The 23,165-nt window shown below is 33.4% G+C and overlaps 1 pseudogene; it reads left to right on the top strand.

The window, feature by feature from the left end:
- The first annotated feature begins 6,151 nt into the window (after positions 1-6,151).
- Positions 6,152-20,967, top strand: LOC131874072 (cationic peroxidase 1-like; annotated as a pseudogene).
- Positions 20,968-23,165: the final 2,198 nt, after the last annotated feature.

The raw sequence follows: 23,165 nt of genomic DNA on the forward strand, positions 1-23,165 counted from the left end.
AAATAGTAGTTGTAGATCGATTAACGGCTTCCATAATATTTAGACTATTATTGTGTCTTTGTTAGACTTGACGTGTGTTTTGTTTATATGATTGCAAGACTAGACCCTTATGCTAAGGCTCGTGGGTGTGCTTTTCTACCACCTTATTCTTTTTGAATATTTTACTATTTTCTTTAAATTAATGCAAAGCTAAATAAGATATATTCATAGAAAAATTATAATAATAAAATTACCAACATAAAAATATTTATAAAGGTCTAAAATAATTTCCAATTAATTAATTTGTTAATGCAACGCCTGTGTTAATACTTTTGTGCTGCATCATTTAAAATCTGGTATCAAGAACATGGTTTATATTTATTTATAAAATAGTAGCTGTAAATTGACCAACTACTTCTGTGATATTTAGACTATTATTGTGTCTCTGTAGTCTCCTGACTTGGTTTGCAACTTGACTTGGCAATCAACCGCGTAAACAAATGGTGTTGAAATGGCCACACGTACGTCATTATCTATTCCTTTAAAACAATTCTCTCTCTTCATTTAATAAATCGAGAGCAAAATCTCAACGCTTGTAGAGGCCTTGATTGTCAAAATGTAATGAACGATGTGGATTACATAAAATTTTCTTCTACAGCAATACTCAGTCAACCCATAGCAAGAGTAGTATAATTTCAGGACTCATGAAATCTATTAAATCTATTTATATATTTTCTTTTGGTTTGTGATCTTCAGGAGGGCCATCATGGACAGTATTTAGAGACCTCAGTACAATTATTTCTAAGATTCAAGATCAAGGTCTTTCTGCCAATTGCTCTTTCAGGTATTTAATGTGAATTTTCTAGGTTTTAGCTGAAATTTCTATATTTATATTATTTAAAAAAATTATTGGTATTATACTTTTAAAATAGAATTGACCTATGTGATATGGCACAAACTAAGTATTTTTAAAAGACATGATTTGAAATCTTTTGTGTTTTGATTGAATGTATTACATGTGTTCATACAATTGGTCAAGCAAGATATATTACATTCAAAACTCGCATCTACAATGAAACAAATATTGATTCTAGATTTGCTGTTTCTCTCCAAATGAAGTTTCCAAGTCATAGTGGTAATAGTATTAAACCTCTAGCCATTCAACTCCTAATTTATTTGACAATAGTTACTATAAAAGTTTAAGAAGTAAATAAGAGCTTTATCCATTCAAATCAAGCATTGTTTGATGGAGGCTCTTGTGATTCCCTAGTTACTACCTATAGTATTAATCTAGCTTCTTTCTTCAAGGACTCTACTACAACAATGCTGAAGATGGGAAACATTAGTTCACTTATAGGTACCAATGGAGAAGTCAGAAAAGTTTGTAGCAAAATTAATTAATATAATATAATGTTTTTGACAAAAAGTTATGCCACAAGATCACAAAACATTGTTGACATAAAACTAGTATATATATATTTAAAAAATATAGATAAATTATGTCGAGATATATCTTATAATAGAATGGAATCTGACGATTGCAACAATATTAATAGTATTCAAGAGTTTCAAAAAGATGGATAATAATAGAGTTGATCCACTCTTCCACTATCATTTGAATTTAATGGTTTCATATAGTTGGAGACAAGTGGCAAGGGTTCTATTTTAATTGGAGAAATAAAATAACACCTCCACAAAAACCAAAAGATGACATATTTCATGCATTTGCCTCTCATTTGCATGTCAAATTGTTTCAAAATTGAATTTTTGTTTAGGGACATTTTATGTCATTGTAGATGCCTCTCGACATAATTGAAATAAATTCAATGTTTTTGATTAAGGGAAAAACAGGTTTTAAGGGGACCTGAAACCCCTTACAACAGGTATTGAAGGGACCTGAAACACTCAGATTTTACCAGGATCTAGAACCCAAAATACACGCTGCCAAAGATAACAAACCATGAAAACCAGCAACCCAAACACAACAAAATAGACTAACACCAGCCAAACACCAGTGCAACCACAAGCAGAAAGAGCCAGCCAAACAAACAAGATAGAGCCAATACAAAAGAGGTTGGCCACACCATGAAGGCTACAACCTCAAACTAAATGACGAGAGTCTACCAGGAACCCTTTGCCAAACACCAGGGATATTCCTGACTCCCTTAGCCTATAGTATAAAATCCAAGTAGTAAAAAGCTATCCTAGACCTTAACCAAAAATAACCATAGTCTATACTGGGCCCTTGAAAACTATCAGCATCCAACCAGACAAGATTACACAAACAAAGCATTAAAAGATGAACCAAAACATGGGGGTTTTGAAAAAATGTCCTAACCTTCAAAATAGGTTTTGAAATGGCTCCCAAAACCACTAGGATGAAGGCAACAACCTCAAAGCATCTGATAGCCACATCTTTAACAACAAAGCATCCATCCACCTCAATAGGATAGGAACACCCAAACTGCACCACAACACCAAGCTCCACCTCTATAGGAGGGAAGTTGTCTCCAATACCATCCATCTCCGCCATCAGAGAAGGAAGGGCCACCTCAATAAGGCTAACTAAAGAAAACCCAAGTTGCAGAGAGAGGGCAGGCCAAGAGATATTGCAAGCAAAAACACGGCTGAACCTAAGAAGATAGCCCATCATCAAATCTTCCAACAAACTCCAGGGCAACAAAGGAACCAAAAGAACTAAAAGAAACCCCAAAAGGCCTACCAGATCAAGCAACAAAAAGAAGGAAAAGGGAATTGGAAGCAGATAGTGCATCCCCACCCTGATGGCCTTGAGCTAGAGTTCCAAAAAGGACATTGCTGCCATGAGAAGGAACAAAGCAACATCAAATAGAACGCCCCACCCCAAAGATAAAAGAAAAACCAAGGGGAAAGCAAAGCTCCCAATCTCTAGGAAGAGTTGTACTGCTGAAAAAACACTTGGATCCCAAATATTCCCCCCCCCAAAATGAGGGCCAAGAGACCCATCTCCCTCAACCATGCCGACATCCAAACCTTCGCAAGGCTAAAGATCGAAACCCATCACAAGTGCCACCGGACCCAATGGATATAGTCACTATCTGTACCAAAGAATGGCGCCAGATCTCCGACCATCCAATCCACCAACAAAGGCTCCATCATCAGAAATCACCTCATCCACAGGCAAAAACCAAATGCCGCCCACCATATTTAGCTCTCCATCTAGGTCTTCACCATCTTCCTCCCCTGTGTCTGCTCCCACAACCCTAGCCACCCCTGCTCTTCCTCCCACACACTCCATTCAATGTTATTGTTTTATCATGTTTTTTTTAATACTTATTTCATATAAATGATAATAGTAATTGATTTCTTAAATATTAAAGATATTAAATTTATTATTTAAATTAAAATCCAAAATAAAGTACTAAGCACTTAGAATTATCGCAAGATATTCACATTTATAAGGTATATAATTTTGTTGACTTTCTTTCAAATATTTTATTAGACACATGTTGACATATGAAAAAAATATCAAAATGATGTAATCTTTTTACCATAGTTTTGCAAAATGTAATGAATTTAAAACTTGTATTCACATTCCTTTCTTCAAACTTGAATGCATGTTGATCAAATATAATCTAAATAGCTATGAAGATGAACTCAATCCAACATCCTCCAAGTTGAATACTAAAATGGGATATTTAGAAAATGATATGGAAATGCATCCAAACAAACTCAAATATAGCATTACTGCTAGAAGAAAAAATAATAATAGAAGAATAACACCCTCTCCTTAATTACGGATTATATATTTCAAGAACATGACCATAAAAATGTGTTGCTCCTAGCCATATATATGCTATCATTAAAATGTGTTATGTAGTTTTATCGAAAATGATATGTAATTAAGTATTAAATTCACATCCTTACATTGTTGATTCATCACTTATTATATAAATGGTAAGTGATAAATAAATTTCAAACTAGTTAATATATTAAAAAATATTATTCATTAAATCAAAAGATATATATGATTATATTTTATTCATTTTGTTGATAATGTTGCTACTCAAAACTATGACTATATTGTCAAAAATACATTCAATATTAAGAAAATGAAAAATATGAAGTTATATAGTGGCAAGACTCATCATCAAAGAGTGGATAATTAAGCACCAATTAATAGGAGAGATAATCTCCTCTACACTCTTGGATTTGCTAATCCTAGGAGTATATTCTCGAAGTTACAAAATGATAAGTGTATTATAACAATTTAGATTCTTCAATACATATAAAAACATTTAAATCCTTCAAATAAATCCATCTAACATTTTATATACACATGCAGCTTGTAATCCATATAAGTGTGATTCTTTAAGAATGCATCAAGTTTTATCTCATTAAAGATTCTCAAAGACAGAGAAAATTAAACCATAAGAGTAGGAATTATAGAAACTAACACTAAACTAAAAATGAATAGTTATGAAAGATGTATTTTATATATTTTATATTATGGTGTATTGACAAATTACTATAGATTTCAAGTATGGTAGAGGTGACAACAATTTATTATGGCCTAGTTATTGTGAATGATAGAAGGTACAATTGAATCATCATAGAAGGTGATTCAAAAAATACTATCTTATTGCTAAGTAATGAATCCAAACCCAACTAGAAACGTGAATACCTTGTTGCCAAGTGTTGAGACCTTATCCGTAGGATAAGCCACATTTGCGCCTTTGTCACATATGAAGCAAAGGAAATAAAGTTGTAGACAGGTTGACTTCATTCGACCCATTTTCCAACAATTTGAAAATATGGATGGGTAGTTTTTGATATCTAGGTTCATGTTACTATCTTTGAGGACATAAAGGATCATGATGGAGTATAATCCAAGGATTTCTTTTTTTGTTATTATTGCCACCCTTTTGGCTAGTCCTTTATGGTTTACGTGGTGGACATCTCTTACAAACAACAATGTCACTTTTATCTTCCCTCGTAAGTGTTTTCATGTCCATACTACTGGTTTTGGTTCTTACTATTTGTTTTATTCTTCTAAACCCTTTGTGATAATGATGGGGGGAGACCTTATTTAAACTAAACTTGATACTTGTGATGAGTTGAAAAGTAATGACAAGCTATGGCAAAATGTGGTTAAGGGGAACCTCACTAATTATGTTGAAGGAATGTATGGTTTTGATCTTGATCTTTCTAAATATTTTTCTCAATCTTTGGAGAAGGGGGGGTGAACATTGGGGGAGTTTTGTTCAGAGTCTCCCCAAACTTGATTGCTGCTGTCACTAGTTTATTGTAGGAGGGAATACATTTTCAAAAGAAGCCAAAATGATCATATGAGGAGGAATTTAAGAGATTTTTCAAGCCCAAAAAAGGGGTTTCAAGGCTATAAAATGGGTATATTAGAGAAGAACTACCTAGATTTTGGAAGGATGCTGCCCTCTTACTTATGGAGTACTTTGTATGGGTGGTTTATGAGATTTCATACCCAACTTTTCCCTACACTAAACCACCTAAGGGATGGTATAAAAATAAATTTTTCCTTCTGGGTCTATTCTTCTTTGACTCAATCAATTGCTAGAGATAAGTCCAAAATTCCCCTCCCCTTCATCAAGATTTAATCCTTAGTATTTACAATTTTCATCTTGCATTATCCCCATCCAGTGGGCCCCTATTTAGTCTTCTTGGTCCCTTATCAGATCCTAATTTAGTGGTGGAGCTTTAAGGTGCCCCTCTTGTGAAACCTTGCCTCTTCTTCCAGACCCAAACTAGTTCCTACCTGCTTTAACCCTATTAGAGGTGTAAAATAAAAAATCTCCCCTAATATGCTTTTAAAATATGTGGAGTTATCGAATCAGATGAGGAGGAAGTTCCTAAGGATTTTGTGTCCTCCACCTCAGAATTTGACTGGTCTCCTATGGCCGTGGAGGAGGATGATCCCTTTCCCCTTGAACAAGATGTCCCTAACCCCAATTTAAATCCCCCTAATTTGGTTGCTAAGTTGTCAAGGCTGGAAGATAGCATTGGGTGGTAGTATTTCATTATTAAATGGCCTTTTTCACAATTTGATGTGGCTATTAGAAAGATCACCAGGCTTGAGGAAATGGATGAGGTAGGAGCTAGGGTGAATAAATGGAGGATGGAGGAGAAGGATGAATGGGTCTAGGAGGCTCCTAGTAATATGGATGGAAATCTTGAGAAATGGGATAAGGTTGAGGGTATTTTGAATGACGTTAGTAAAAATATTTCTCAAAGAAATGAAAGTAAGGCAGTGCTGGAGTTGAAGGAAAGCTTGGAAGTCTTGAGGTGAAAAGTTGAACAAATGTCTACACTGAGCCAAGAGATGGCCTTGAATTTAGCTTCCTTACCAGCTATTCAAGAGGAAATTGATCACAAGAAAGTGAAACATAAGAGACATGTAATATTTCCCTCTACTTCAATGGAGCCCCTTGCATTTGGCTACTTAGGATTTTGGTACTCTGACCTTTATCAGGGACTCTAACAAGAAAAATTATTTCTTTGATAAAGTCATTGATCTGTGTAAATATTGGGAAGAGGGTAATACCTCTACCTAGTAGATCATCCCTTTTTGTCTTTGGCAGGTGCCTAGCTGGTTTTAGTTTTTTGGTTGTCTTTAGTCTTTGTCTGGTTTTTGGGTGGCCCCTCACTAGTTTTGGTGTTTTTAATCTCTGGCTAGATGTGCATTCCCCATGCACTTTAGGTATTGTTGTTTAGTGGTTATGTATGGGTTTAGGCCTATCCCATTTTTTATTAATTACGATAGATTACTATAGACTAGATCCTTGATAACATGAACAAATAAATCAAGTATTAGAAACTAAACATAGACATATTTGTAATTACAAACATCAAAACTAAGTATGTAATTCAAAATAATAAGTGTGACTCTATTATTAAATAAATAAGCATCTACATATTAAAAAATCATTATATATAACATACTCAAAATATCCATAGTTGAACAAATAAATCAATATGATGTATCAAAAGACTTGCTCATAGGCAATTTGAAATACTTTTACAAATCCCTAATTGAAATTACTAATTAACACAATATGATGCTAGGAAATATAGCCATAAGAAACATATTTTATATCAATCCTCTCAAATTTTGCAAACAACTATGAAAACACTTGAGAGATAAATACATTTCTACATGAAAAACCTTGCATAGACTTGTTGAACATGAAAGCACATGAATTTGTTTTAATAAAATACAAAGATTAATATAATATTAAAGGATTAAATAGTAAGAAAAGGTATTTGCACCAAGGATACATCCAAATTAACCAATTTTATAGAAAATACCATAATATCACATAGCTACTCATATCAAGTGTGTTAAATATATGTAGCATGAATACAATGATGTAATAAAAATATTAGACATTTAAACATTCATTTTATTAGTCTTATATAAGGTAATTGAAATATATTTTTATGTATAAGAATGGGAAACCTTGATTGGATAATATCTATAATGAAATAAGGGAGAAATTCACTTTGGTGTTGCATAAAAGATTCTACAATAGTAAAGTCATAGATCAAGGCCATCTACAATTAAATTTTCGATGATACACATGCCTCAAAGTCTAATTTATAAATAATTATATCAATTGAGATGTCACTTAATCATGTCTAAATCAAACTTTTAACATCACCCATGATTTGACGACTTAGCATATGCCATGTAAGATACCAATTTACATGTCTACACATGATTACCATTAGCCTCCTAAATGCTTCAAGCCTGATATGACACAAAAATATTAAATTTTTAACTACTCATCTTAAAATTGACATTATATTTGAGTTATGCTAATATTCTTGTTTAATCTTATTTATATTCTTCATTATCAAAATCTGTAACCATCCAAGTGTGAACATTTAGAATATTTAAAAATTCCTAAACCATGAGAAAACACATTAAACCCAAAGAATGAAACATCATGCATGCAAACCACTCATATTTATCATCTCATTTGTTGGATTCAAAACTATAGTCCATTTCTTTCACCAAAGGTAGTAGCTTGTATATAATCTGGCCATCATTGTCATTCTAGACATACATTTCACCTTCAATGCATACATGTGAATTAAATAGATATCATAGTGAGGTATGAAAGAGCAATAAATGGTTGAGTGAATGTCATGTCCCCCACATTTGCATTCCCTAAGTGTCACAAAAATAGTCATGTGTAATAAAATGGAGCGAGTTGAAAGATTAATGCAAATGTCAATATCTCTGTAAATTTTACCTATTATTTTCTCAAGTTTGGAAAACTAATTTAGAAAATCCTTAAAAGTCTAGAGATGTGTTGCCTTCTAAAATATAAAAATTAAGGATGCCTATTTATATTAATTGTAGAGGAGGGGATTTGTCATCTCCAAGATGATGAATCTTAGAGGACAAATTGATCCGCCTCTACCTCACTCAAAATGGCACTAAGGATGAGCCAGAGGATAAAAATGAAAAGCTAAGCTAATAGACTACAAAGGAGACTCCCAAATGACTTTGTTGAGTCTCTGTCCTTAGGATGATTGCGCAAAGCTGGTACACCACCGCGACACATTGTAGTCTAGTACAGACAAAACACAGAAACCGTACGGGGGTAGAAGATACAATTATAATATTAAATAAATATGGAAAAACAACAAGATAAGCTAATAACACAAAATGACAAATATTAGAATGACTTGAGAAGAGGGAAAAGAAAGAAGCTCACAACCGGTCTACGATTGGAGCCTCCCACTAAATGATCTTCTTCATATGTTTATAAACCTGTACAAAAAGAAGAAGGAAAATTTTGTGGGTTGTGTTTTCGAGTCTGCCTCAGTTAGACCCCCATTTTGGTGTTTCCACCTCCATGGACAACCCAGATAGATAGATAGATAAATAAAATAAATGCAAGATAAGATAAATGATAGAAGAGAGATGTGATAAATCCCAAGATGCTTAAAGATAGGATAAATAAAATGATAAAAATATATTACCAAAGAGGCTTGAGAAAGCCAAGAGAGTTGAAAAAGATTATTGTGAGAGCTTGAGAGTGTTGTAGCAAACTAGAGACTATTGTGGAAAGAGCAACAAAAAGTTGTGAGAGCCCAAAGAATAAGAGATATTGTATGGAGGAACCAGAGAGATTGAAAGAAGAGGGAATATAGATTTAAAAGAGAGAAGATGAGGGAAAAAGAGGATCACAAGCCATTTAGAAGATTCTAAGTCATTTCCACCAACATGTGCAAGTGACAAGTGGAAAGGCATACTCAGAACCAACATTTGAACGTCAAGATGTCACAGGATGAATGCGTGGCACGTGGAAGTCCGCGCAGTGTGCTAGTGTCTAGGCAGATCACGCTTAGAAATGAAAAGTGACAAGAGAAACACACGGCTAACATGAAACAGAAGCAGAATGATAGCTACTAAAAAGGTGTCTTGAGCATCCTGAGAGGGAAAAGGCTGATGCAAGGGCTGAAGTGATCCTACTTAGGTGCTAGGGGAATGGACACCAAAGTGGTTACAAAAGATGTAGGTCGAATTACAAAGGGGTATGCAATTTTTGACACTACATTAATATTGGGTCACACTCCATAAATGAAAGGTTGGATTTGGGAATATGAAAATCCTATTCAATTGTCAACATGAGTGCATTTAAAATGTGTGTAATACATATACAAACTAATTAATTGGTTCACAATGATGAATTTGAGGTTATGTTAGATCACATATTTAGTTTGATTGATTTCAATGAACCCATAAGTAAGTTAAACATCAAAAAAAAATTGTAAAATAATATAATACAAATATGAATAGACTATTCAACAATCAACACTTTGAAATTAAAGACGAATGTTTTTCCAAAAGAATGGAAACCCCAAACTAAGTAAAATAAATTCAACCTTTTAAGCCACATAAAATAAGGATTAGAGAAAAAGTAACCAATTGTATATGTCTAACACATTATATCTTCTACATGTAAATGATGTTTGTTTATTGCAGTTTCAATAAGATTCACTCTTTGTGAAAGAAAAAATTAAGTAATTTCCCTAACCCAAATTCCATTCTTCTTAATATTTCACGTATATGTTTTATAATAGAAAATATAAATTAATGTCTTTTTCTATAGAAAACAATTGTATTGAATTGAATAACTATTTTTATAAATGAATTACTTTTTCAAAATATTGACCGGAACAAATTCAATCAACAAGAATTTTGAAGAATGATTGTGCGTCCTCCTTATCTTTGTTGAAAGATTGAAAATATAATCAATGTTTTTCACTATTCATCTTTTGGGCTAGTGAAGTTATTCACCATTTAAGACCATTTCCACTCTGCTCGGACAACATTTTTTTGTTTTATATATTGGTTTTGACTTGTTACTAAGACAATAGTTAATTGACCATCAACCAGTTATTGCACCGTCAAACTCGTTGGAACAGTTCAACATTAACCAATTATCGCACTATCAAACTCGAGGAGAGTTCCAACATAAAACGTGTATTGTCACGTATAGTCACGGGCACTTAGGACAATCGTTAGGTCACCATTTACTAATTATTGTGCTGTCAAACTTGTGGGTCGAGTTCAGCGTTAACCAAGTATTGCACTGTCAAACTCCTGGGTAGAGTTCAACACTAAACTTGTTCTATCACGCATGGTCACGGGCACTTAGGATAAAATTTTATTCAGTATTTGATCTTATATTGTAGCCATAATTGACTTTGTCTAAATTTGTCTATCATAGCTTGATGAAATCGCTAAATAATCATTGATAGAAAAGTCATTCACTTTAAACAGATTACCTGCTTTTGCAGTGTAGAGAACAACATGAATGTTCAAAGTATCTGCATGCCTCGATTGAGAAATCATAGGAACAAGATTTTCTAATATAATAGAATTGTCAACGCTGAGATTTATTTATCTAGCAAACAATTAGATTTTCAATTTCTTTTCCAAAATAGGCATTCAAGAATGCAATATGAAGCAAACTGCGACGTAGCTCAGGAACAGCTTTATGAGTTTAGAACTCTTGAAATCTATTTATAAAATGTTTTGATTCATTATAAATTATATGAAACTTGGCCTATCTAGAACAATCGGACAACTGTTATATTGGCAGGATGCAGCATTTTTTTTTTAAAGTCAAGGCGACAAATTTAAAATGAACCTCCGTAAAGATGAACCTCCTTGGAGCTTATAAAAAGACCATCTTAACCTAAACTTTTCACATCACTTTCCCTTCTGAGTTTGCTCTTTGTTTATCTGCATAGCAAATCATATCAACCATGGCGACTTCTAGTCTTTCTAGCTGTATTATAATTGTCATGTTCATTTTATGTTCAAGAGTTGCCCTTGGACAACTTAGTTCAACATTTTATGCTACATCATGTCCCCTAGCATTAGCTATAGTCAAGCAAGTCGTTATTCAAGCTGTGGCAAATGAGAAAAGAATGGGCGCATATGCCACACTTAACTTTCATGACTGTTTTGTTCAGGTAAAAATGTTTGTCCCCATTAATTTTTATGCCCAACTTCTGTAATAAATTTGAAAATAGGAGGATTCTCCTGCAGGGTTGTGATGGGTCAGTACTGTTGGATGATACCTCGACATTCACTGGAGAAAAGAGTGGACTAGCAAATGTGAATTCTCTGAGATGTTTGGATGATAATTCAGTTAGAGGCTGCTTGCAGTGGGGTCGTGTCTTGTGCTGATATTCTGGCAATTGCTGCTCGTGATTCTGTTGTTTAGGTAAACTTCTATTCTTTTTTTATTCCTTCTATGTTTAATTTTTATGGTGGCCATTACGAGAAGAAACTAATTGGATATAAAGAGTTTATTCTGTACGACAAGAGTGTTGACTTTTCTATTTTGTCCTTGATGACAAGGCATATTCGATGACAGCATATGGGTTTCTTATTTTCCACGCCATGTTAATCACTTCGGTCTTTTAACTCACGTTTGTATTATGGTTGAGTTTGCCTTGAGTCAGTTTACTCACATGGCTGGCATTATGAGCTACTTCCGGATGTCAAAAAGGAATTTATTTTGCTTTGGGATATTTCGAAAGCACCGTTCATTGAAGCCAGTGTTGTTTTTATCACTCTCAGCTGCACTTGCTCTGTGATTTGAAACAGGGAGAATGTTTTTGGGTTTCTTCTATTTCTTGCTCCCGTTCTTTCTCTGGGCATTGATGGGCTTCCTAAACAAAATGCATACTGCTTCGGTTAGAGCTCTGACCATACTCGCTGCTGGTAATCTTACTGTTCGTTTTCACACAGGTATGCACTGTAAGTTTTTTTTTGAAGAAAAATGATAAATGTCGAAAGAGGCAAGTGTTTTTCTTCTTTGGTTTAGTTGCAGATAACTATTTGTTCTTCCCTTATCTTCCGGCATTGTAAAAGTAACTGTTTTTTATTGTTTATCAAATCGTTAAGGGTTTGTTGCAGTTTCAAAGGTAATTAGTGAAATTATGTTGAAGATTCTTGTTAACCCTTTATGGGTTTGTTACTATGTTTATATCAAGGGTTTTTACAGGATTTTTCGGAAATCATTTTCAAGATTTACTAAACCAGTTTTAACGACTGTTCAGTTGGTTACCCTATACGAGGGTTTCTTTAGAAGATCTTATCAGTTGGATAAGTGTTATTGAGAAATGGATATTAAAAACCCTACATGGGTTGTGGTCTGTAAAATGAAATCAAAATCAGTTTTTGGTAACTGTCTGATTCTGTTTCGAGTACATTTACATGTATGTGTCTCTTTCAAAAGTTAGGGATATATATATGTAAATGTAGGAGAAGCGGCTGTGTATTGTTTTTGAGAGAAAGAAAAGAAAAGTATATTTTGAGATCTCTGTTGTTGGCAAACTCACTGAATATCATACTTTTGTGTTGTAATAAAGATTCATGATACAACAATTTCAGAATAGATTGAAATATGTCATCATGAATCCACTCAGAAACTATTGAAAAGGGTAGGGGTTGAAGCTCCTTGCAGCAGGGCTGCTAAATTGGATGTATTGGTTGGTGGTTAAAATTAATAAAATGATTGGAGTGTTTTTTCCCTATGATGAAATCTAGTTGGATTTCGAGGGTTTTCACTCAGCACAAAAAAAAACTGTGTCATTGTGTTGGCTTCTCAATTATGTTTAGTGCTCTGATACACTAATTTCATGTTTCCTTAAGTTTCTTTCTCAGTCACATGTTGATGCAAGCTTTTCAAATGGACTCATAGTTTTCAGTTTTTGTGGCCATCTTAGAACTGTTCTTTTAAGTTAAATGATTTAGTGTACTCTGATTCACCCCCTCCCCCTCTCATAGTACTCGTTACTTCCAACAATTGGTATCAGAGCATAGGGTCCTCATAGGTTTGTCCTAGGATTGATCCTGGTTATTTTGGAAGTTATCATGTCACAAGCTGAAGGTGCCTCGCTCACTAGAGCTCCTTTATTTGATGGCACAGATTACATTTTTTGGCAAGTTAGAATGGAAGCATTTATTCATTCTCTGGATGTCAGAATGTGGGAAGTTGTTTCTAACAAGTATGATGTACCATCTATTGTACCTACTGATGCAGATGAAAGGATGAAATATGAACTGGATAAGAGAGCTCGCTTTGCAATTCTTTGTGGGTTATCAAAAGAAGTATTTGTTAAAGTAATGTACTTCAAATCAGCTAATGAGGTATGGAAAAATCTTGAATCTATTTATCAAGGTAATGAAAAGGTTAAAGAATCAAAATTGATTACGTTAAAAACTCAGTTTGATGATTTGAAAATGAATAATGATGAGACAGTGGCAAGTTATTTTCTTCGTATTGATGAAGTTGTAAATGCTCGAAAAGGTCTTGGTGAAGAAATTGATGAACATGATGTGGTTGCAAAAGTAATTAGAACATTACTACCAAAATTTGAAACTAAAATATCTGCCCTTGAAGAGAAGAAAAATTTCTCTAAAATGATTGTGCATCAGCTTCAAAGTACTCTTACTGCTTACGAGATGAGAATTGGTAATACCCCTTCTACCTCTAAGGAAACAACTTTTAAAATTGAGAAATAGGAAGAGAGTGAGTCTGAATTATCTGATGTTTTTGAAACTTTATTGGTTAGGAAACTTAGGAAGAAGTTTCAAGGAAAGTTTAAATGTTTTGGCTGTGGTAAAACTGGTCACTTTGCAGCAAAATGTCCGTATTTAGATCTAAGTAAAGATGAGGATAAATCTGAAAAATCGTTTAAAAAACCTTGGAATCCTAATAAAAGGTTGAACAATTTTAAAAAGAAGAGTCTTATGTCAAAAGAAGAGACTGAAGACGAATCTGATGAGTCAAATGTTGATGGTTGTGAAACACTATTCATGACCAAAGTTGAATTTGAAAACCCAGTTGCAGTAAAAACTGAATCAGATTCTGAAGTTGAAATAGAAGATGTAAATCTCGAAGAAGAACTTCTTTGTGCTCTTCAAGAAGTAAAAAGATTTAAGAAACTTGTAATTTCTTATGAAGATTCCAATCAGATCTTACAACTTGATATAGTAAATGCAAACAAGGTTATTGAAACTCAAAGAAGTCTTATTGAAAGAAAAGAACAAGAAATTAGTACTCTACAAAAACAAGTATACACTCTTGAAAAACAACAACATTCTACTGAACAAGGAGAAACGTCACAACAGAATTCTGTAATAGCAAATAAAATTCAGTTTTCAAATAACAGATTTTTCCATGGCTATTGTCATTTTTGTAATCTGTTTGGGCACAAAGTAAATACTTGCAGATTTGCTAGAGCTTCTATTTTTGGTCATAAACAGTCTTTTGGTTTTGTCAGAGACATAAGATGTTTTACATGTTATCAATATGGTCACACTTCTAAGTACTGTAAAAAGTTACAAAAACCTACAAAAATGTGGAGACCAAAACTTGAACAATCTATGCTTGTTCAAACAGCTCTAATATCTACCAATTCTTCTATTTGGGTTTTGGATAGCGGATGTTCTCATCATATGACAGGAGACAAAAACAAGTTTTCAGCCTTAGAAAGTCATCCAGGAGGTTTTGTTAAATTTGGTGATAATACAAGTCTATACATTACTGGAATGGGAACAGTCATGATAAACAAAGACACTCCTATAAATGATGTCTATTATGTTGAAGGATTAAAGTATAACTTGCTAAGCATTAGTCAGATTTGTGATAGTGGTCGTCAAGTTGTGTTTAATTCTTACGGATGTGTGATTAAAGAAAAGTCAGGGAAAATAATTGCAAATGGTTTCAGAACACATGGTAATTTGTATCATTTATCAGACTCCAAATATCAAGAACAAAGTGCAGGCATGTGTCTTATGAGTTGTATAGATGAAAATTGGTTATGGCATAAGAGATTTGGTCATGTTAATTTCGATAATATGGTCAGAATCAGCAAAAATAAAAATGTTCGAGGTCTACCTCTGATCAGTAGACCTACAAACTCTGTTTGCAGTGAATGTGTAAAAGGCAAACAAACTAAGTCATCTTTCAAATCTAAGGAGTTTCTATCCTCAAGGCCACTAGAATTAGTTCACACAGATTTGTGTGGTCCTACGAAAACACAGTCACTGAATGGTGAAAAATATTTTATGTTGTTCGTAGATGACTACACCAGAATGGTATGGGTAACTTTTCTCAAGCATAAGTCAGAGGCTTTTGTTAGGTTTAAAATATTTAGAAAAATGGTTGAAAAAGAGTCTGATTTGAAACTAAAATGCTTAAGATCAGATAAGGGAGGTGAATTCACTTCTCAAGATTTTGTTGAGTATTGCGAAAATCATGGGATTAAAAGACAGTATTCTGCTGCTCGGACTCCCCAACAAAATGGGGTAGTTGAAAGAAAAAACAGAACTGTAAAAGAAATGGCAAGAACTATGCTTAATGAATCTAATCTGTCTGATAAACATTGGAAAGAAGTTGTTCATACAGCTATATATATTTTAAACAGAGTACAAATCAGAATAAGAACAACTTACACTCCTTATGAACTATGGTATGGAAAAACAGCATCTGTCAAGCATTTTAGAATCTTTGGTTGTCAGTGTTTTATCAAGAATGATTTTGAAAATCTTGATAGCTTTCATGCTAAATCTGATGAAGGAATTTTCTTAGGTTATTCTTCAAACAACAAAGCATACAAGTGTTTTAATAAACGCTTGAATAAAATTGTTGAATCTGTTAATGTAGTTTTCAATGAAAATCAGAATGTGATGAAAAATCAGATTCAAGATGATGATGAGGAATCTAATTTAGAAATTGGTAATGCCTCAACATCAAAGGAACCAGTCATGACCAAAGAAGATGAAACTAGCTCAAGTAACCAAGAGGAAGTTCCTAATTTTAAGGAAGACATACCTCAGAAAACACCTTCCAAGATAATTGCTAAACGACATCCTGAAACACTTGTGATTGGTGATAAAGATGCAGGTATAATAACTCGTAGAAAGGCAAAACAAATAGAACAAGCTCAGATGGCTGAGCACTTTTGTCTTTTAACAGATTTTGAACCACAAAATGTTTCTGAAGCCCTAAATGATCAATCCTGGTTAAATGCAATGAAAGATGAAATTAATCAAATTGAGAAAAATAAAACATGGGAACTTGTTCCTCGTCCAGATGACAAAAATGTAATTGGAGGAAAATGGATTTTCAGAAATAAGTTAGATGAATCAGGAAAAGTTATTAGAAACAAAGCTAGATTTGTGTGCAAAGGGTATGCTCAACAAGAAGGGATAGATTTTGGGGAAACGTTTGCTCCTGTAGCTCGTTTAGAATCCATTAGAATGTTTCTTGCTTATGCCTCATTTAAAGAATTTATATTGTACCAGATGGATGTTAAAACTGCTTTTCTGAATGGATATCTAGAAGAAGAGGTTTATATGGAGCAACCAGAAGGTTTTGAATCTTCTGAGTATACAGATCATGTTTACAGATTAAAGAAAGCACTTTATGGTCTGAAACAAGCACCACGTGCTTGGTACTCTAGACTTGATTCACATTTGATTTCTAAAGGTTTCACTAAAGGTAATGTTGATAGTACATTATATACTAAAGTTGTTAGCAATGATCTTCTAGCTATTGAAATCTACGTAGATGATATCATATTTGGATCTACAAATGATGAATTATCATAGAGTTTTTCAACCATTATGGAATCTGAATTTGAAATGTCAATGCTGGGACCTTTATCTTTTTTCTTGGGTATCCAAGTATCACAACTAGAACATGGACTTTTCATTTCACAAACTAAATATGCAAAAGAGATGTTAAAAAGATTTCAGATGGACCAGTGTACTCATGTTGGTACACCTATGGAAACTGGGTGTAAGTTGGTTAAGGTTGATGATTCTCCACTTGTTGATCAAAGTAAATATCGGTCTATGGTAGGAAGCTTGCTCTATCTCACTGCTTCTAGACCTGACTTAATGCAGGCGGTTTGTTTGGTCTCACGCTATCAGTCTGCTCCTAGACAATCTCATTTAAATGCAGTAACAAGAATTTTTAAATACATCCAAGGTACTCTGGATTTTGGTTTATGGTATCCAAAACATGGTGATTTTACATTGATAGGGTATACTGATGCTGACTAGGGAGGTTGTATTGATGATCAACGTAGTACTAGTGGTGCAGCTTTCTTCCTTGGTGACCGACTGGTTTCTTGGCACAGCAAGAAGCAAGACTGTGTCACTCTGTCCACAGCTGAATCTGAGTATATTGCTGCCACAGCTTGCTGTACTCAAATGCTTTGGATGTCTTATCAGTTGGCAGATCTGGGTGTTGTGATATCCAAACCTATGACTATATTCTGTGACAATACCAGTACTATTCAAATTTCAAAAAATCCTGTGATGCATTCCCGTACCAAACATGTTGCACTTAAATTACAGTTTTTACGTGATCAAGTGACTGCAAATGAAATCATTCTTGTTCATGTGTCCTCCCAGGCACAAGTTGCAGACATTTTTACCAAAGCTTTACCAAAGGATACATTCATGTGGCTGCGTGATCGTTTGGGAGTTTACTCTCAATCTTTTATTTCAACTTAATTTCTTCAGTATGGGGGAGCTTCTCACCATGCTCCCACCCAGGCCCTCTTTGTCCTTGCTGACAAAAAGGGGGAGAATATCTTGGTTCTATTATGATGGTTCTATTGCTACATGAGATATTCTATTATGATGGTTCTATTGGTACATGAGATGGTTTTTATGATGGTTCTATTGCTACATGAGATGGTTTTCATGATTTGGTTCTATTGCTACACGAGATGGTTTTCATGATTTGGTTCATGATGGTTCTATTGCTTATTCCCATTGTTTCAGATTTACACAGATACAATGATATCTTGGTTCCCTGATTCTGATTCCTGACAATGATTTTTTGGTCATCAGTTTGATTTCCAGTTCTTTTGGCAATATAGTTTGCACTTGTACGTTAATCTGTTTCAGCATGTCAGAAGTGCTTCTGGTTCTAGATTACACGATATGGTTGATATAATTCTATCCCTCTGTTCAATGATGGTTATGTTTTTGCCATCAAGGACAAAGGGGGAGTTTGTTGACTTTTCTATTTTGTCCTTGATGACAAGGCATATTCGATGACAGCATATGGGTTTCTTATTTTCCATGCCATGTTAATCACTTCGGTCTTTTAACTCACGTTTGCATTATGGTTGAGTTTGCCTTGAGTCAGTTTACTCACGTGGCTGGCATTATGAGCTACTTTCGGATGTCAAAAAGGAATTTATTTTGCTTTGGGATATTTCGAAAGCACCGTTCGTTGAAGCCAGTGTTGTTTTTATCACTCTCAGCTGCACTTGCTCTGTGATTTGAAATAGGGAGAATGTTTTTGGGTTTCTTCTATTTCTTGCTCCCGTTCTTTCTCTAGGCATTGATGGGCTTCCTAAACAAAATGCATACTGCTTCGGTTAGAGCTCTGACCATACTCGCTGCTGGTAATCTTACTGTTCATTTTCGCACAGGTATGCATTGTAAGTTTTTTTTTGAAGAAAAATGATAAATGTCGAAAGAGGCAAGTGTTTTTCTTCTTTGGTTTAGTTGCAGATAACTATTTGTTCTTCCCTTATCTTCCGACATTGTAAAAGTAACTATTTTTTATTGTTTATCAAATCGTTAAGGGTTTGTTGCAGTTTCAAAGGTAATTAGTGAAATTATGTTGAAGATTCTTGTTAACCCTTTATGGGTTTGTTACTATGTTTATATCAAGGGTTTTTACAGGATTTTTCGGAAATCATTTTCAAGATTTACTAAACTAGTTTTAATGACTGTTCAGTTGGTTACCCTATACGAGGGTTTCTTTAGAAGATCTTATCAGTTGGATAAGCGTTATTGAGAAATGGATATTAAAAACCCTACATGGGTTGTGGTCTGTAAAATGAAATCAAAATCAGTTTTTGGTAACTGTTTGATTCTGTTTCGAGTACATTTACATGTATGTGTCTCTTTCAAAAGTTAGGGATATATATATGTAAATGTAGGAGAAGCGGCTGTGTATTGTTTTTGAGAGAAAGAAAAGAAAAGTATATTTTGAGATCTCTGTTGTTGGCAAACTCACTGAATATCATACTTTTGTGTTGTAATAAAGATTCATGATAGAACAATTTCAGAATAGATTGAAATATGTCATCATGAATCCACTCAGAAACTATTGAAAAGGGTAGGGGTTGAAGCTCCTTGCAGCAGGGCTGCTAAATTGGATGTATTGGTTGGTGGTTAAAATTAATAAAATGATTGGAGTGTTTTTTCCCTATGATGAAATCTAGTTGGATTTCGAGGGTTTTCACTCAGCACAAAAAAAAACTGTGTCATTGTGTTGGCTTCTCAATTATGTTTAGTGCTCTGATACACTAATTTCATGTTTCCTTAAGTTTCTTTCTCAGTCACATGTTGATGCAAGCTTTTCAAATGGACTCATAGTTTTCAGTTTTTGTGGCCATCTTAGAACTGTTCTTTTAAGTTAAATGATTTAGTGTACTCTGATTCACCCCCTCCCCCTCTCATAGTACTCGTTACTTCCAACAAAGAGAATTTACAGTATTTCTGTTTTCTTTTGAATGGTGGGAGATTTTTAACTTCGTGCAATCTCAATAATGTTTTCAGTGATTTGTTGTTAGATTAATCTGTTAGTGCAAGAATAAAGTTTCGATTAATCTGTTAGTTGGGAAGACCAACATGGCCGGTGCGATTGGGAAGGAGAGATTCAACTACTGCAAGTCTAAGTGGTGCCAATAGTAACCTCCCTAGTCCATTTGGAGACCTTACTTCATTAATTTCCACAGTTCAATCTCAAGGACTTTCTGAGAAAGAGATGATTGCTCTTTCAGGTATTTGGAATTATTTAACACCTATTTACAAAGTTTAACCTTATATTTGATATTTAAATTATCAAAGAAGATAGTATTATATATTAAGGTCAACAATGTGATCTATCATTTGTTTATTAATTATCTTTGATAAAAGCTTGTATTATCTAATATTATAACAAGTTAAAGTTAGATCTTATGGACACATCAATATTCGAAAATTCTAATGTTTTATTTTTTTTGCATTTTAGGTGCGCATTCAATTGATCAAGCAAGGTGTGTAGCCTTCAGCTCTCGCATATACAATGATACAAATATAGACTCTTCATTTGTTACTTCCCTTTAAGCAAGTTGTCCAAGTAATAGTGGTGAGAACAACCTCTCACCCTTTGACTTTAGTACTCCCAATATTTTTGACAATAATTACTATAAAAATTTGAAAATTCAGAAAGAACTCCTCCACTCTGATCAATCTTTGTTTGAAGGAGGATCTTTGGATGCTTTGGTTACTACATATAGTACCAATCCGATTACCTTCTTCAATGATTTTGCATCAGCTCTGTTGAATATGGGAAACATTAGCCCTCTCACTATACCAATGGAGAAATTAGAAAAAAATGTAGGGCAATCAATTGAAACATAAAATATATATTTTTAATTAAACCTAATATATTGTTTCCTTAATTTATTAGAATGAAGTTAAGATTCTTTTCTTTTAATAATTACAAGTCCCAATTAACAATAATTGGTAACAAAAATGTTCCTTCCATATAAAAAGGAGTGCCAACTGCACTCTTATTTTATAAGAGATGTGCAAATGTTTTCTCAAACTATTACTTAAATAAAATAATTTAGAACTTATGATTAGGTTAAAACCTTACTAGTTTTATTATTCTTTAGAGTGTAATATATTTAATCAAATTTATTTATATGTTATTTGTAAATTAATTTTGAGTCGATATAAGAAAATTTATAAAGAAGTGTTAAATTTTTTAATTATATATATTTATTTAAAAAAAATAATTTTAGTATATTTTTATTTTGTAATTAATGATAAAAGAGATGAAATTCTATTGGATATTTGTTATTTGTGATAAAATCTATTTATTATTAGAATTTTTGATGTGTTTGAAACTATTGTTAAGAAAAAAAATTGTATATAGTTTGGTATCTTTTGTATTAAAGATGGCACCAATCAAATTAAAATTTTAAGAGCTTGCAATCTAATATTAATAGATTATTATTTTTAAAATTAAAAAATATAATTATTAATAGAGAAAATTAATTTGTTAATTAATTTGAATTAGGTATCTAAGAGTTACGAAAGAATAATAACATAAAGAAAAATATTGATAATTTATAATTTACAAGATCCAATCATTTTCACAAGATTGATCTCTCTTGCTTTTAATAACTTGGATAGTTGTAGATTTATTTGTAATGGATGTACGAGTCTCTTTCTCTCTCTCTATTTATACCTTTGTTTTTAGCGTAAAGAATGGACACTTAAAAATCACATTTTAAATTTTTCAAAATTGTGTTCAAGTTATTCTTGATGTAGCCTAAGGTGGATGATAGAAAGACTAGCTTGCTCAATTCATACACAAACGAAATCCTTAATGAGAACAAAGTTGAACTAGATTCCTTAGTCAAAGAGGGAGGGATGGAGAAGGAATCCTTGAATGTCACCTCAACATTCATAGAGAAGATACCAGAAATATTGTTATCCTTACCATGTGGCTCAATAATATGATGATGAGACTTTGCTCAATACCACAAGGTAGGCTTGTTAAAATTAGCTCCAAATTTTTTGATGGCTTTTCTTTTTCATTGAGAGAGATGATAATCTTATATTAAACATCTACTGCATTTGAATTTTATTTTTCTACAATTCACTGGTTACCTTCAAATTCTATCATTTAACCTTCAAGTTTTTTTCTTAAAGAAACTCCTTGAAGAGTTCCATCTGCATGAATTATGGTGTCAGGTAATGGAAACCAAAGTGTCATGCAAAGTAAATTTTTCTTTCAATAGCCATGGACTAGACTCAATTTTTTTTCCCTCTTCTTAATAGAGGTGATTTCCAAAGTGAGTTATTCAAAAGTAAAATAATAGACAATGAATTCTCCATCTAGAAAGGTTGGTAAGATGTGAAGCCCACGAGAGAAGCCCCCTTGCTCAAAATAGAAGAAATAAAAATTAGAAAAGAAATGCATTCTTCATCCCAGCAAGAAACTAGGTAAAAAACTTATCAAAGGCAAAGGAGCTTCCATTGAATGGCATGAAATCATTTGTCCTCTTGTAGTTGCAAAGTTGTAGATTGTTGATAATAGCCTATCCTCCAACATCTCTCCATCGAGGAGTATAGGCCCAACACCTTGATGGAGATGGCTTATGAAACCGAGAACCTAGTGGATTTAAACCAGGAAGATTGGAGGAGGAAAAAAGGTAGCTTGCTCACCTCCTTTGTTGTTTTGAATTTGAGGAATAATATCCTCTAGGGTGCAAATTATCCTCCTCTTTGAGAATCAAGACATGAATTACATGCCGAATTTGTGACATAGAACTAATAAATATTCTTCATCCTTCAGCTAAGGTATATTTTTTAATTTCAATTTCCATCCTTTTTGATGAATATTCTTACATTATATTAAAATAAAAATAGTACAATATTTGGATCAACATAATTTTCAGGATCTACATCTGCATCAGAGAAATGAGTCTCAAGATCTACATTTGCATCAGAGAAATGAGTATTCAAGATCGCACAAACAATGGAGGAATGGAAATGAGTCTCAAGTCTCTAAAAAAGGAAGGAATTGGCAAGTAAATAT

The sequence above is a fragment of the Cryptomeria japonica genome, chromosome 3 (assembly GCF_030272615.1).
Source record: "Cryptomeria japonica chromosome 3, Sugi_1.0, whole genome shotgun sequence".
NCBI classification, from domain to species: domain Eukaryota; kingdom Viridiplantae; phylum Streptophyta; class Pinopsida; order Cupressales; family Cupressaceae; genus Cryptomeria; species Cryptomeria japonica.